Here is a 17,606-nt window from a genome sequence, read left to right as displayed (position 1 = left end):
TCTTGGAGGATAATAGATTTAAAACAGAGCCACTACCAGAAAGATATGTTAAAAAACCACCTACACTGGGAATTTATTTTTCATGAGTAGATAAGAGTCAATAATAAGGGCAAAAGGAATAAATTTCAAAGGATACTGCAAGTATTTTAATAAAAGTAAACTGAAACATAGAAAAATACATGTGTGTACCTTACAGAAGGCACATGTCCTTCCCTGCAGTCAGGGAAAAATATATAAATAACTATCTGGAAAGACTAAAGTAAAACATGTGGTTGTTGGATTATAAATTGAAGTTACAAACTGAAAGATTTTTATACATAAATAAATCTTTAAATAATACAAATGTTCCATATATCTGTGCTAAAACTTTTAGTCTACCCAGAAATATTAGAAATAATAACAATTAGCCTATGAAGCATTCACATTTTACCATCTAAATAGCATTCTCTAGGTAAAGTAATTGAAACTCCTTGGAGAAGCATTCATAGATTAAGGAGTAGAAAACGCAAGCTGAGTCTGAAGCATCTTGTGGTTTTGTTTGTTTGTTTGCATCTTGTATTTTTTAAGGAAAGTAAAGGAATGGTCTTAAAAAAATGTGGCACATTGAAAGGGCATAGGAGACTATGAAAGAGCTCCAAGGACTGTTCTATCTATAATGACTTGAGCAACAAAATTAAAAACTGCAGAACTGGATATAATCCATGAAATAAAATAAATATCCATGAAAACAACTGACATAAACTAGTAATTGAGTAAGTAATAAATTCTGGCAAAAAGGTTTTTCTTCCAGATAAAATAAATTCAATTAAAAATAAAAAAAAGATATATAAGAAAAGAAATTTAACATTAGAAAAACCAACAAGTAATAACTGGTGTTAAGATATTTTTTTAATTTTATTTAAAAGGAAAAAGAGAAAAAACAAAACAAAGCGGTGTAAGGGTACAAGTAATACAGAACTACAAAAAAAAAACAAAAAAACAAAAAAACAAAAAACAGTAAGAAATCACCAGTTAATAGATTACACATTATCATCTTACAGATAGTTGCTCAAGTAACAGTATCAAAGCATACAAAGTGGACATTCAAACAGTGAGACTGCAAACAGTTGTGTTCAATGATCCAACCAAAAACATTAATATGGTCAGCTATTTAACACCCCTAAACACAATTGCAGTTGTATCCTTTAGAGCACTTTTTTCCCCTCTCTTTTTTAAAACAAAATTTACACATTTTGGGTTTTATTACTCCTTAGTTCTTATTACTTTTTTTTTTGGAAGAGAATAAAGTCAAATATGGCAAAACAAAGCTGTCAGTCAAAACCAAGGATATACATAGCACATGATGTAAAACAGAGTACAAGGTTATCAACAATGGTTACCATAATGCCTCTTGCTTCCTTAAAAAGAATTGTCTATCTCGTTAGGTATTATAAAGTTGAACAAAACAGTAGAGAACAAGACCAATAAAACTTAACGTTGTAAACATTACAGGACTTCCAAAGGAGATAATAGTCAAACCAGAATGGGCATCTTAGTGAATCTTATTGCCTTCAAAGTAGTTGCCTATACCCTCAAACTTGATACTATCATACAGAAGGGAACAGAGTCTAATCAGTCAAAACAAGATAGTAGGAGTATTACAGGACTTCAAATCAAGTTAATAGGAAATCAAAAGAAGTTACTATAATATATCCTGCTAATTTTTAAAAAATTTCCCCTTAATTAAAAAAACCATAAAAAATAACTAAATATTTTTTTAATGAATAATGGAGAGATTGAGATAAAAGAGGACATAACAACATAACAATACAGGTCAAAGCATGACTGTTTCAGCAACCTAGTGCTTCACCACCAAATAACCCAACTTAATAGTAGTTACCATAGTGTCTTTTTCCTTGAAATATTTGAATCAGACTTCATATATTATAGCTTCAAATATTTCCATATCAAGAAGCCCAGAATAAAGCCTTTCCAATTAATAAGTGAAAACTTTATAAGGCTTCAAGGCCACATAATGGGGAATCATGATTACCACATATTTTTATATATTTGAATCATTACTTACATTAGGGAAACTATTCGGTATTCACACATGTGAGATTGATTTATTTCACTTATGAGTATGGTCTCAAGCTGTGCCCATTTATTGATAAATATCTCAATGTGATCCTTCTTTGGTGTTAAGATTTCATGAAGAAATTATTATGTAAACATTTGAACAGAGAGAGCTGATGAGCAAATAGTGTCTAAGTATTTTCTCCCAGTTCCTGAACAGTACAGAGCACAAAAGCCTCAAAATTATGGTGGATAGAATGGAATATTCATCAAATGAATGGTCAAATATAACATCAACAGTTATTACAACATAAGGCAGTTTGTGCTTGGAAGTATGATACTTGGAAAGAACAAGCTCTTCTATGATAACCTTTGATCATGTGAAAACGTTAGTAAGCAAGGCCTAAACAATGAGACTTACTCTAGACAAGCAAGAAATGGTGGAGATTAGTAATGACTTAGTAAATGTGTCTCCTCTCCTTTCTGTCCAAGCTGCAAACTGAAACTATATGCAGACAGATTCTGTGCACATGGAAGCATCCCTCGGCTTAGCTGGTCACCATTCCACTACGAAGGTGAAAGTAAGTTCTACTCTTCTCTCCCTTCATATAAACTATCAAAAACGACTGAGGCTAGAGCTTCGCGGAACAGCTCCTGCCTAGCAAATGTGATGTCATGAATTTGATTGCTATTACCAAAAATAAAAATAAAAACAAGTAACAGACATCAAAAACTATTTTCATAGGTTTAGAGATGACTTTTTCTTTCTCTAAAACCTTATTAAAATTTTGCTTTTTTTCCCAACGTTACTTAGTTTCTCTAAAAACTTGTATGTAGGCTTACTGGTTGTCTACAACCTTTAGATATCTCAGCAACAGACAAGAGAAATTACTTAACATTAGAGAAAAGCTCACTTTCTTTTTGTTCTGACTTCAGAGGTGAACTGAAAGTTACCTTCAATTGAATATTCACTTTCAACATCAAGGCCAGAGAAAGAATCTGAAACTGGATTTGGGTGCATTTAATTAGAGCTAAGTTCTTTCAAAGACTTTAGATCCTTTTGGTAAAGATCTAATAAAACACCGTTAGATGGAAATGTTGTGGCTGTTTCAAGCTCAGTAAATATCTTACTCAATTATAAAACTTTCCCTTGTACCAGAATCAATAATTCCTTCATGTACTGGGTTCATCTTTACTACAGAATTGATACAGATTTGGCTATATTATACCTCGTCCTGAGCTTTACTTTGTAAAGAGCCGTGAACTTAATTCTTAGGTTTGATAACATTCCTTTACATCAAAACTGTCATACAAACTAACCACAGTATCCTGAGTTGTGAAGTTTTAAATTTATTTTGAAATTTTCTTACTTATTTTTAAACAACTAAATAAAAACATAAAAGTTGTACATATTAGTGAAATAATATGCAATGTATGATATATGTACATACTTCATAATGTTAAATCAGGTTAAGCATTTCCTCAAATATTTATCATTTCTCTGTAGTGAAAATCTTCAAATTCCTGCCTTACATTCTTTAAAATGTACAGGAAAATAATGTAATTTATACCAAAATAATATAATTACAAAAAACAATATTGTTATTCATAGCCCCAAAATGCACAAATGTATCCCAGAGCTTCTGGTTCATACTTGTCACTGAGGACTCACTGATTGTTCTTCACCCCTCTCCTCACGTTTTTCCCCAGCCTTTGGTAACCACCATCATGGTAACTTCTATAAGATCAACTATTTTACATTCCACATGTGAATAACAATGTCATGTCCTTACATGTCTGTGCCTGATTTCGCATCAATAACAATTTCTAGTTTCATCCATGTTGTTGCAAATTATAGATTTGATTCCTTCTTACTATTTTATTTGGTATACGTACCACATTATCTTTACTCACTCATCGATTCATCGATTAATGGATACTTAAGTTTTTGTATTTTTGGCTAATGTGAAGAGTGCTGCAATAAAAATTAGAGCAGATGCAACTGCAGAATATTAATTTTATTTACTTGAATATACAATAGTAGTAGGAATATTGGGTCAAAGGGTAGTTTTATTTTTAACTTTTAAAATCAACTTCCATATGAGTTTCCTTAAGGTTTTACTAATTTATGATCTAGAAACTTTTCTCTACTTTTTCTGAAAACTGGTTTATGGATTATGTCTAGATGTGCCCCTATAGCTTTATGTAGTCATGAAAGGTGGACTTTTTAAGGTGGCTGAATCTAGAGTTTGCAATTGGTTCATTATGTAGTGCTGGGATTGGAGGTTGAATCATTAGATTGCTTTGGGTAATATTGACATTTTAACAGTAACAATCATTGCAATCCATGAACACGGACTATCTTACAATTGTGTGTCCTGTTTAGTTTCTTTCACCAATATTTTATAATTTTCCATATATATATATATATATATATAACTTAGTTTAAATTTGTTACTATATATTTCTTTTGTTGATAACTATTGTATATGGAATTACTTCTTGATTTCTATTTCAGAAAATTTTCTACTGGTATATAGCAATGCTGCTGTTTTATTCCATAGTATTAATATCCTGAAGCTTCTCTGAATTTATTAATGAAGTTTTTGGAGTTTTCTGTATATAAGACCATGTCATTTTCAAACAATGATAATTTTACTTCCTTTGTTTCTAATCTGCATATCTGTTTTTTCTTCTTTCTGATTACTTTCACTAGGACTACTAGTACTATGTTGAATAAAAGTGATGAAAGTACATCCTTTTCTCATTTCAGATCTCAGACTTTCCCCATTCAGTCTAACGTTAGCTGTTGGCTTTGGATAAATTATCATTAGTATGTTGAGGTATCTTGTATGTACCCAATGACTTATATATAGAATGGAAAAGAAAAGCTATATTAAATAAAATCAATGATGATAAGGTCCAAAAGTCCCCTTACAGAGTATCATAACTGTCAAGAACAACAATATTATGTATAATTTAAAAAGCTAGGAGAATGGATTTAAAAGTTTTCATCATAGATAAGTGGCAAATATTTGATGAGATAAACATGTTTAACCTTATTTAAACTGTATGTGTTGTGTACATGTATCAAACATTATATAGTACTTCATTAATATGTACAATTTTGCCTTGTAGGTAGCAGTTAAAAATAAATTTAGTCAGGGTATGAAAATGATCAAGGATGTTATGTATATGTTTGAATATATCATATTAAAACCCATCATTTTGTATATCTAATTTAAAAAGGGATCAAAAATTAAAAATCTTCCTGTTTCTAATACTTTTTCACATACTCAATAACTTGTCAACCATTTATGACTACAATGTAGTTAATTCCAAGAAGAAAGCTGGACAAGCCCAGTGTTATTTCCAATGTAAAGCTCCAAAATGACAAGAAACATATATCTGTACAGAATGTAAACAACAGGTCTAAGGACAGAGCTTGTGTCTTCTGAATCTAAGAGCTGACTTCAATAATTCACTGCTAATATCAATCTTTCAAACAGTTTTCCATAAAAGAGAAACCTATCATAGTCATATTTGCTTATTGCGCTTTTTCTCCCCCACACCTTTAAGATCTAGGGACAAGAAAATGACACTGTGATGATATGAACATTAAGTCCTACCAGCTTACCGGGTAGCGTTCTTTAATCCTAACATTTTAAACCATGAAAGTACACACAGAGTGCTACAGCACTTAGCAGCAACATCAATCATGACTGAAGGCTAGTATTTAGATTTTCTTCAGGGATATCTTAAGATTTAGGATTTTAAAAGAAGGATAAACCAAATATTACCTGTCTTTTAGCCAACTTCGGGATATATTTGGGTCAGAGAAAATGGAATGGTAAATCAGTTGATTAATATCAAAAATGTTTTACAAAACCTTGAATTTATCATTAGAAGAACATGATTAACACTCTAATTTAATTACCTTCTCGATAAGATGAAAATTCCTATTATGGGATTTTAGTTTTCCCTACTCAAAACATTTTGAGAAAGTGATGAATATGCATTAAAAAGAAAGAAACAAAGCAGGATGTGACGACGCTTTGAAAACACTGAGTTAAATGGGTTTAAATTCTTTTTAAAGTTTTATATGTTTATATGAATTATAAACTCTAAGAATCATTTCCTGAATATAGTTGACCACAAAATAATTCTCATTTGTGAGTTTGGAAAAGTTGCAGCGAAGTTAATTTCTTTCTGTAACTGATAAAAATTTTAAGAGGACTTTTATACATATAATAGTATTTCACAGTTACATAACTTTTCAACAATCTTTTAATTACCTGTAGGGTGTAAGTAAAAACATATATTGGTAGTAAGTTTACTTCACTTTCTCTTTCTAAACTCTTTTGTGTATCTCTGGCAAAGAAAATACTTTAAGACAATTGTGCTCAATTGATATTATAGAGCAGATTATCTGAATGATGCTTTAAAACAAAGCAACGAAGGTGACACAAAATAGAGAATTTTACAGAACAATTTTAAGAACAAAACAATTTTAAGAGAAAAACATCCTTTCACATAGGGCAAAATTGATCTTTTATATAACTCATGCATAGTTCAAATATTAGTAATTAATATGATTTTAACTAAGGTTGATTATAATATTAATCACATATCTTATAAATTGTGCATGGATGTAAAATCTGCTAGCATTGTATTATAACAAATACATTTTCATCTAAACTTAAACATTAGAATTTATCTTCCTTTCTTGTTACTGTATATAATTTATAACACCATCCTAATTGAAAAAAAAAAAAAAAAACTGTGGAGGGTAGAATCTATCAGTGAAGACCACTGATTTGTTCATTTTCTGACATATTCTCTATAAAATGAGCTAGGTCTCTTGAATAAAGATGTTTATCTAAACAAATTAATATGTTACTATGTAAGTCCATCATCCTAGCCTTAAGAATGATCTCTAAAAAGTTTTGTCAGAATGATTGTGATTTAATATATTTTTTAAAACACAAAATTGTCCTTTTATTTTTTGTTGTATTGGCAACAACCGATCACCACTATCATACCCTGAGGTCCATTATTCTTAAAGAATTGTGAAATTGACCTTTCATTCTTAGTTAAATTAGAAAGGAAAACTTTTTTTTTTCTAAAGGTCAAGATCTTCTTTACGAAGAGGATAACAGTTTATATCAATTCCATTTTGATATAACTAATCATCACTGTTTTACAGTATGCTTTGTTGAAAGCATAAATTTGAGCTAATGTTATCAGAAATTGGTTGCGATGAGCATATAATATGTTTTGGGGGGGGCTAAAATTCACTTTAATGCAATAAATCTTTGGAGACATAAATTCTCTTTTACTAAAAAGGTATACTTTATCCTAATCCATAGAAAATGTTTTTTCTGTACGTTGTCTCACAAACTTTAGTAAACCACTACCTTTGTAAGAGTGTAGTTTTCTATCTTATTGCAATAAAGACTGAATTAATGTGTATAAAGATAGTCTTGATAAATAGACGCTATGGAGGTAAAAGAGAAAGAAACAGTGGTAGACCTGGATCATTATTCTGAGGAAATGATAACAGAGGAAACAACAAAATCGTAACCGACTTTGTGGGATTAACAGAATTCTGTCTACCATACAGCGGCAAAATCCACATAGCACCACTGAGAGCTCATTAGCACCCAAGAAGCAAAAATAAAAGATTCAGCAATATCAAAACAGGGAAAAGCAGTGGTTAGTTTAGAATCAGATTTGAAACACTATCACCAGGCCTGATATTTTAGCTGTTCAAATCTGGGAACTCTTAGACAAACAGAAAAGCAGATAAAAGACAGGAATGGTCCAGCAGCACAAAAAGCACTACTGCTGAACTTGCTCTGCTTTGGGGTTAGATTTTAATATTAATTTTAATAGCTACTTGGAGACTGAGACTGCTCACGTAAGCATGGCCAGCTTTGGTCAGAAGAGATTCAGTGGTTGGAGAAATCTGAGTCTTTAGCCAAGAAGACAAATTAATGAACTATGGGAAGACAGGCTGTGTTGACACTGGCTTTCAATAAATTTTAAAAAGGCAAAGTACACATTGGTTTATGGTTTACTGATCTTTTGAAAAGTGTGGAAACAGTAGAAAAATGAATTAAATGATTTTCAGGAATTTTGCCATAAGTAAAATGTATAATAAAAATAGCTCCCCCTTTTTAAGCACCCCATTTGTACAGTTACATATTCTGATGCATATGTAAAATAAATTACCCTCTTTAGTCATCAAAACCATACAAAATACATACCAGTATTACCCCATTTCAATAATGGCAGGCCGAAGATTTACAGTGATTAGATGGTACCCAGTTTGGAATATAGTCTGCATAGTTGTTACTTGTTAGTACAGAAAAATTACTCTAAAATTTTACAAAAAAAAAAAAAAAACGAATGTTTATTTTCTTCACACATTCAATGAGTCAGAAATCTGCTACCGATTTAGCTAGGTATTTCTGGTTAATTGGTTCCCAAGAGCCTGCAATAATGGTGCCAGCTGGGATTAAAAAAATTTCAGGGTTTGGGTGCAGAAGAAAATTTTGCAAATTTGTGCATCAATTCTGATAGTACTCAGATCAGTTTCCAAGGTCATTACAATGGGGTTTGCCCCCAGGCTGCCACAGAGCATGGTTATTGCCAGGTCTCCTGCCACACTCCTTTAATCCCAGGCACTTCAGGGGTTGGAAACTGGAGAATCATGAGTTCAAGGTCAGTTTGGGCTACAGAGCAAGATCAAGACCCTCCTGCGTTACAAAAGGAGACCTTGTCTTGAGAAACAGAACCAAAGCAAAAAAGCAGGGCAATTATCTACTCCTTGTATCCAGTAACCATCCTGTCATTTAAAAGCAGTCAATAAATCCAATCTACACTCAAAGACAGTGGATATCCCAAGATCTAAAATTCTGAAAGGGCAGAATACTTGCTAGCTGTTTTAAAGAATGACTATCACTTGGTATATCCACAGACATATATTCCCAACAATACTCTAAAACTTTGTTCTTAACTTTTAACTCTGAGGTCTATGCTTGGATTTTTCCAGCAACATGCTCACAGATTTATACGATCATAAGCCAAGGAGAGTACTTATTTTCTCTTTTTTGCTTAGTTGATAACTGTCTTTTAGAAAAAAGAGATGAACAACTCTGCAAAAGCTAGCAAGTTCAATCTTCCCAAAGCATATATTTTTTAGTGTGTAGCAGCTCCCTGCTATTAAGATAAGAAATAAAATGAAACCGAGCTTTCAACCTTGCCTGTGAGGCAAGCTTTTATCCTCTGATACTTTCTTTGTGAAATGTAGATGCAAGAATAAAATCAATGCTTCTTCTGTAATGAAATCTGAATGAATGCATGGTGTCTACTTTCTGAAACCCTAATGCATAAATTTTTAACCTTTACTTATTTTATATAATAAAGTCAAATTTATAAAGGTAAGTTACAGTATTCTTTTTTGTATGTTTGATATAATTTAATTTTCTATTAAATTAGTTTATCTTGTATTCTGATATAGTAACATAAAATCATTTTGCTTTCTACCTAGTACAGGTTGCAAAAATCAATTCTGCCAAGGTGGTAAATTTTTCAAAACAGTGAAGAAAACTCATTCTCATCAATATTTAAATCTTACTTTCCTCTAAATATTATTGGTTTTAAGCACTGATATTTAAACAGGTTGATGTATTTCAATTCTCATTTGGTTCATCAAGGATTTAGGCTTTTCAGAGAAATAATTAATTTCAGTTAATCATTCTGTCATCCTGGAAGTAAATTCTGGCAGCATTATACGTGTCAAAATGAAAATATGAGTCACTGTTACTGATAATCTAGACGAGGCTGGGTAATAAAAATCAGATAAGAATCCATTTTATAAAAAGCTGTTAGAATTGATGCTGTTTTCGGTTAATTTCTTTATGTCAAAAATGTTTAATTGTGTTTTTTAAACTGTAAATAGTGCACAGTTTATAATGAAACGTAGCAACTCATTCCTTTTTTTCTTCCCAATTCTTGAAAACTCTTGAAAACAGTTTCTAACACAGTTAGTTGTTTTTTGAAGGTATTTAAGGTTCTTATATAGCTAATTGTTCAATTTCCTATTTTAGGCAGGTATTTTAGGTTTCAAAAACATGGTGAAGATTTGATCTTTTACAAGATACACAGCACACAGATACACAACACATAGGCTCACAAGCATCCCGCGTAATACTTTCTATTGTATTTATGCCATAATCTTTATCTAAATTCATATATGGTGCCAACATCATTCTGACTAGATAAATATTACTCACAGAGGAACTTAAGTGGAATTGTTTTATGATTTTTTTCTCCTAAAGATAACAATTGCCTATGTTTTTCCATTTTCTATCCCATATATTGAAATGCATGTAAAAGTTGCTACTAGCCTATGTGGAGATGCATATTATACTGAATTACACATTGAGAAGAGACATGTAGACATTTTTTTTCCTCACCAGATACAGGTTTCTTTAGATTTTTTCCACTCATGGATTGCTTCTTTCAGGGGCCATTTTCCACTGGAACTTCCAAAATTTCAGGACACAATGCTAAGATACAATCCATACTCAAACATACTAAAAAACACTGCTTCAATTGCTCGAGTATATTCCCTCAGAACACAGGGATGCAGATAAGTTCTATTCTGCACAGCTTCCATCAAAAAAAATGTGTGGTACATTTTTAATCATGTGTTCTATATTATCCAGCCTGTTCCTGGCTGGAGAAAATGCCTTTGTAATATATTCAAATAAAATGACTACAACAGCCTAAGTAATTTTTACCCCCAGCTACTTGGTATTTACCTTCTTTTATTTTATTTTACTTTATTTTATTTAATTCATTTTATTTTATTTTACTAGTTCATTATTGTACTACTTGAAGTTTGTATTCATTATAGGGAGGGAGTAATACTTGCACTTAGCATATCTTGACTCTTTTTGTTCCGTTTCCCCTTATTACCCACCTTCCTTCCTCTGTGGCCATTTTTCCTCACTAGGATTTGCTGAGAATTAAGTGAAAACTAACCACAGTGCTTAACATTGCCCACACAATGGTTGATTAATTTTTCTACCAACTCTTCTTGGGCTCTGTATGTTACATACTTTGTCTCTTTCCCTAAGGAGGTCACCTGGTGTCAGCCACAGAAGGGTACATTCTTACAGTAAAACTCTGGCTCTGAACTGGGATGTTACCAACCCAGGAAAAACCACACAGTGTTGGAACAAGATTACTGAAAGCCATTGTTTTACCCTGACAAGCGGCAATAATTTAATTACACCCCCCCCCACATATATATATATATATATATATATATATATATATATATATATATAAATTCCTTCTAAACACAAAATACTGTACCTATAAAAAACTTATTTTTTAAAAATCCAAAGGTTTACTTCACAGAGAAAAATTATTGATAAATATTGCATTTAGTTGTAGTGTTTTCCCCCTGATTTTCTTCTTTTTATTTTTTAAATGAAAAAAGAATAAAACACCATGATACAGAATTTCAAAACAAAATAATGAGAAATTAACAACAGTTAATAGATTGTATATTGTTATCTTCAAAGTAGTTATTCAGAGTACAAAATATAGGCAGAAAAATGATTAAATGAACAATGAGAGCACAAAATTATTTTTGGTGAACTAACAGAGTAGTACTATAGTTATCTATCTTTTATATGTAGATAATCGGTTTCCTTTCCTTTCTTCTTTACCCTAAGCCAGCTGTTCTTTCCTTTTGAGGAGATTTTCCCTTTCACAATATCTGTTATACATTTTGAATCTTATTTACTTTTTCAGTTGTTTGCAATGCGGAGACAATACAATATTTACATGAGAGTCTGGTTTATTTCACTTATGATTATGGTCTCAAGTTGCATACATTTACCTGTAAAGGCCTCAAGGTTATTCTTCTTTATAAATGAGTAGTATACCATTGTATAAAAATACCACATCTTCATCCATTCTTTGGTTGAGTATTTGGGCTGTAAGATTTAGATATTACAAACTTCTATAAACATGAGTGCACATATATTGCTGTGGTATGATGTTTTCAATACTTCTGGGATAATACCTAGAAGGGAAATAGCTAGATTGAATGGAAGCTCCAGTCTAGCTTTTTGAGGAATCTCCGCACTAATTTCCATGGTGGTTGTACCAGTCTATACTTCCACCAACAATGGAAAAGGTTACCTTTTTCCCAAGAACCCCACCAGTATTTGTTATTGTATGATTTCTTGATGATAGCCATTCTTTCTGGAGTGAGATAGAATTTTGGTGTTGCTTTATTTATTTCTTTATTTAGTTATCTATTTACTGCAGATTGAGCTCACAACTTTGTGCTTGCCAGGCAGGCACTTATGCCACTGAACTAAATCCTCAGCCCTTGTGTTGTTTTAATTTGCATTTCTTGAATAATCAATGATGTTAAATATTTTTTCAGAATTCTATTGCATTTTTATGTCTTTATCTGAGAAGTACATATTCATCTCAGATGCCCCTTTTTGACTGGGTATTTGGATTTTGGTAACCCCATTTTCTTTCAATTCTTTATGTGTGCTAGACATAATGAGGGACAGTTGACTAAAATTCTTTCCCATTCTGTGGTTTTTCTTTTCACTCTGTTAGTTATTTCTTTGATGTGTAAGTTTTTTTTTTAATAAAATGAGGTCTCAGTTGTTGATTTTTTGAAGTACTTCCTGTTCAGTTTGCATTTTGTCCATGATTTCTTTGCCTACCCCAATGTCTTCAAGATTTCTACCTAGCTTGTCTTCCATTAGATGTAGTGTTTCTATTTTAATATTTGGATCTTTGATCCATTTTGACGTTAGTGCATAGTGATATAAATGGATCTAATTTTAGTAATTGGCGTGTAGAGAGTCACTTTTCCAGCACAATTTAATAAAGAGCCTTTCTTGCAGTGAATATGTTTGGTGACCTTGTCAAAGACAAGATGACTCAGTGTCTTTGTTGTATCTGTATCTTCTGTTTCACTGATCTTCAGATCTGTTTTATTGTTTGTTTTTATTTTTTGGCCAATATCATGCTGATTTTATCACAGTAACTGTAGTATAATTTTAAGTCTGGGTTCTGATTTCTTCTGCCATGCCTTTATTTCCCAGAATTGCCTTTGCTATTATAGGTTTTTTGTTTTTCCAAATGAACTTTAGGAGTTTTCTCTAGATTTGTGATGTATACTAATGGTGTTTTGATTGGGATTACATTAAATCTGTGTAGCAGTTTTAAGAATATGGACATTTTCTTAATGATGGTTCTTTCTATCCATGAGCAAAAGATATCTTTCCACTTTGTGATATCTTCTTCAATGTCCTTTTTTAGAGTCTATAATTTTCAGTATATAGATCTTTTGCATTTTTGTCAGATTAATTCGTATTTCATTGTTTGGAAGCTAATGTGAAAAATGCTGTTTCACTAATTTTGCTTTCAGTGAGTTCATTGTTTGTATACAGAAATGCTGTTGATTTTTAAATGTTACCTTTGTACCCAGCAATGCTCCTGAATTTTCTTACTAATGTTAGTAGTCTTTTGGTGGAATTTTTAGAATCGTCTATGTACAGGGTAATGTCATCTGCAAACAGTGATTGTTTAATTTCTTACTTTCCTATCCTTATTCCTTGTATTTCTCTCTCTTGTCTAATTGCCCTGCCTAACATTTCCAAAGATATATTAAATAGGAGTAGTGATAGTGGACATTCTTGTCTTTCACCTGATTTTAGCATAAAAGTGTTCTGCTTTTGTCTATTTAGTATGATGTTGGCTGCTGATTTATCATAGGTAAACTTTATCAGATTGAGGTAGAGACCATCCATTCCAATTTTATATAGGGTTTTATTATGAATGAGTGTTGGACTTTATCAAAAGCTTTTACAACATCTACTGAGATGATCATGTGATTTTTGTCTTTGGCTCTGTGATGTGGTATATTATGTTTACTGATTTGCATGTATTGAACCATTACTGAATTTCTGGGATGAGCTCCACTTGGTCATGGTATATATAATCTTCTTTATGCTTTTTTGCATTCCATTTGCTAGTATCTTTCTGAGGAATTTTGCATCTATAATCATTAGGGAGATTGGCCTGTAGTTCTCCTTTTTGGTTGGGTCTTTCTCTGGTTTTGACATCAGAGTAATACTTGCCTCTAAGAATGAGTTAAAGAGAATTGCTTCTCTTTCAATTTCATTAAAGAGTTTGAGGAATATTGATGTTAAATGTTCTCTAAATTTCTTTTAGAATTCAGCTGTGAATCCATCAGGACCTGGACTTTTGTTCATTGATAAGTTTTGAATTATGTTCTCAATTTCAACAGCGGATATTGGGTTATTTAAACTTTTAATATCTTCTTGATTCAGCTTTGGTAATTCATATGTTTCTAAGAATCTGTCCATGTCTTCTATGTTTTCCAGCCTATGTGAGAAAATATTTTCAGTGAACTTATGAATTTCCACAAAATCCTTGGTGTTTTCCCCTTTTCATTCCTCAGAGCACTCCTCAGTGCATGATTTTGAGTTTTTTCTTTCCCTTGCTTGATAATGTTGACTAGAGTTTATCAGTTTTGATTACTCTTTCAAAGAAGCAAGTCTTTGATCAATTAATTCTTTGAATTGTTTCCATAATCTCAATTGCACTAATTTCTGCTCTGCTGCTTATAATTTCCTCCTTTGTACAGCCTTTGGGCTTAACTAACTTTTATTTTTCCTAGAAGCTTGAGGTGCAGCATTAGGTTGTTAATTCATGCTCACTCTGTATCTTGAGGTCAGAATTCACTTCTATATATGTCCTTTAGGACTGCTTTCATGGTGTCCCACAGGTTCCAGAATGCTGCATTTTCATTTGATTGTAGATATTATTTAATTTCTCCTTTAATTTCATCTGTGACCCATTGGCTGGACAGGATGGTATTATTTAATTTTCATGTGTTTATGAATTTTTTTTTCAGTTTGCTTTGCATTAATTTCCAATTTCAATGCACTATGGTCCAATAATATGCATGAGATAATTTCAATTCCTTTGATTTACTTAAGTATTTTCTATGGGCTAGAATATGGTCTATTTTCAAGTATGACTCATGTGCAGTGAACAATGTGTATTCTGATGTTGTTGAGTGGAACACTCTGTGAATACCTTCTAAGTCCATTTGTTCACATATTTCAGTTTTGTTTTATCTTTGCTGAATTTTTGTCTAAGTTGATCTAACTCTTGTGATAATAGGAAACTAAGGTCCTCCATTACAATTGTGTTATTGCATATTTTATTTTTAATGCCTATTAATATTTGTCATATATTTAGGCTCTCCTGTAGTTATGGTGTATTTATGATATCTCTTTCTTTTTAATTGTTCTCCTAACAAGTGTGTAGTGCTCTTTTGTATCTCTTTTGATTATATTTGGTTTGAAGTTCCCATTGTCTGAAAACAGAATAGCTACTCCCGCATTTTTTTTTTTTTAGTTCCTGTTGCATGGAATGTTGTTTTCCATCCTTTAACTTTCAGTCTATGAGTTTCTTTTTGAGTTAGCTACATTTCTTGAATACAGCATACTGTTGGATTTTATTTCTTTGATCCATTCTGCCAATATGTTTCTTTTGATTGGTGAATTTTGATGGTTACAATTGATATGTATGCATTGGTTTGTCTTTGTCATGTTATTTTTCTGTTGTTGGTTTCCTGCTTTTACATTCTGTTTAATTGCTGGCCCTGCCTTGAGGTTTCTTTCTCTTGCTGTTCTTGGAATTTTGGTCATTGTATTTTCTCTGTAGAGTATTTTTAGTACTTTATCTAAGTTTGGTATGGTGGACATGAATTTCCTCAGTTGTTCTTAGTCATGGAAGTATCTTATTTTTCAATTTATTTTAAGAGTTAATTTTGCAATGTACATCAATCTAGGTTGGAGGCTTTGTGCAGAGCTTGAAATACTTCATCCAAGCTCTTCTTGACTTGAGGGTTTGCTTGAGAAGTCAGCTGTGATTCTAGTGGGATTTCCTTAATAGTTGATCTATTTCTCTTCTCTGACAAATTGTAATACTTGTGTTTTATCCTGAATTTCTGAGATCTTGATTATTATGTGTCTGGACATAGATTTATTTTTGTTATGACTTTTGAAACTCTACATGTCTCATTTGTATATCAGGTTGTGTTCACATGCTTGGGAAAATTCTGCTATTAATTCTGCAAATAGTTTTTTTTTTTATATCATGTAAGTTGACTCCTGCTTTTTCAATATAAAACTTATCAGTCTTATGCTGTTTTACTTTCCATTGTCTTGCAGCTTTTGAATTGTTATTTCCTTATCCCTTGTTATTTCTAAAAAATCTTTCGTTTCATGATCACTAGTTGTGGTCCTGTCTTCAAGGTTTGAAAGTCTATCTTCCATTCTATTCAAGTAATTTTAATGGAATTTTTCTATTCTATACAAGTAATTTTGCCAGCTTTTAATGGAATTTTAAATTTCCTGAATATCTTTGAGTATGTTTCTTACACTGTATTTCTTTCATTTAAGATTTCCATCATTTTCTTATGGTCCTGTATTTTCTTATTTATATTCTTTCTAACTATGCTGAGAAATTCCCTCATTAATGTTGTCATTCTTTAACCTGAGAGATTTTTTTTCTGATCTGATTTCCTCTATAGCTTCCTGGATTTGGTCTTTAATTCACTTGCTATCTTTTCATAAAGTTCAGGTTTGTGCCTTCCAATGTCTTCTATGTCAGTGTCTCCTAAACGTGTTCCAGATGGTCTGAAGGTCATCTTGTCATTTTTTACCTTTTCATTCTGGTTCAGCCTTTTCTGTCCTGCTAGTCTCATTCATCTACTGCATGAGTCTTAGTCATGGCCCAACTGCATGGCTGATGTTCACCCAGTTGCCAGATCCCATAGTGTAGGGAAGGGATAATGATCAGAAGTCCTCTGCTGGGGCCAGTTAGGTGAGTCCTGAACTTTTCATTGGTTGGATAGCATATGAATATTTATGTAAGCCAATCATTAACTTGCTATGCTGCTATGGCAGCTTCAGACTTTTCCAGACTATCAGGCCCATCTGTCCATGCTGTATACCCTAGCTAAGGCCTTACTATGTTACTAGGGGTCTTGCAGACTCACCTGAGCTCCTCCAGGTGGGGAAAGGGCTCACCAATGCACATACTGTTCCAAAAAACTCCTCCTGGTGGGTGGAGGACTCTCCTGTGCTCTCACCTGTTTACTGAGCTCCTCTGGATGAAGAAATGAGTTACTAAGGCTCCTGTGGGCCCACCAAGTTCCTTCATGTGTGAAGAGCACTTGTCCACTCTTGTGGGCCTTCTAAAGCTCCTGTCAGCTGTTGAGGTCCTCCAGATAGAAGGATGGATCTCTGAGGCTCCCTCTGGCTGCTGAGCTCCTCCAGGTCAAAATAGCTTATTCAGATCCTCAAAATGCCTGCAGGCCACAATTTCAGCAGACCTGAGCAAAGCATGTTTCTGCAGACTTTCACTCAAATGTCCCTGGCTGCCTCAACTGTCACCTG

This window comes from Cavia porcellus, unplaced genomic scaffold (assembly GCF_034190915.1).
Source record: "Cavia porcellus strain 051 isolate PalLab524CR breed Dunkin Hartley unplaced genomic scaffold, mCavPor4.1 scaffold_1, whole genome shotgun sequence".
In the NCBI taxonomy this organism is placed as follows: Eukaryota; Metazoa; Chordata; class Mammalia; order Rodentia; family Caviidae; genus Cavia; species Cavia porcellus.
Note: the sequence above shows the minus strand (reverse complement) of the source record.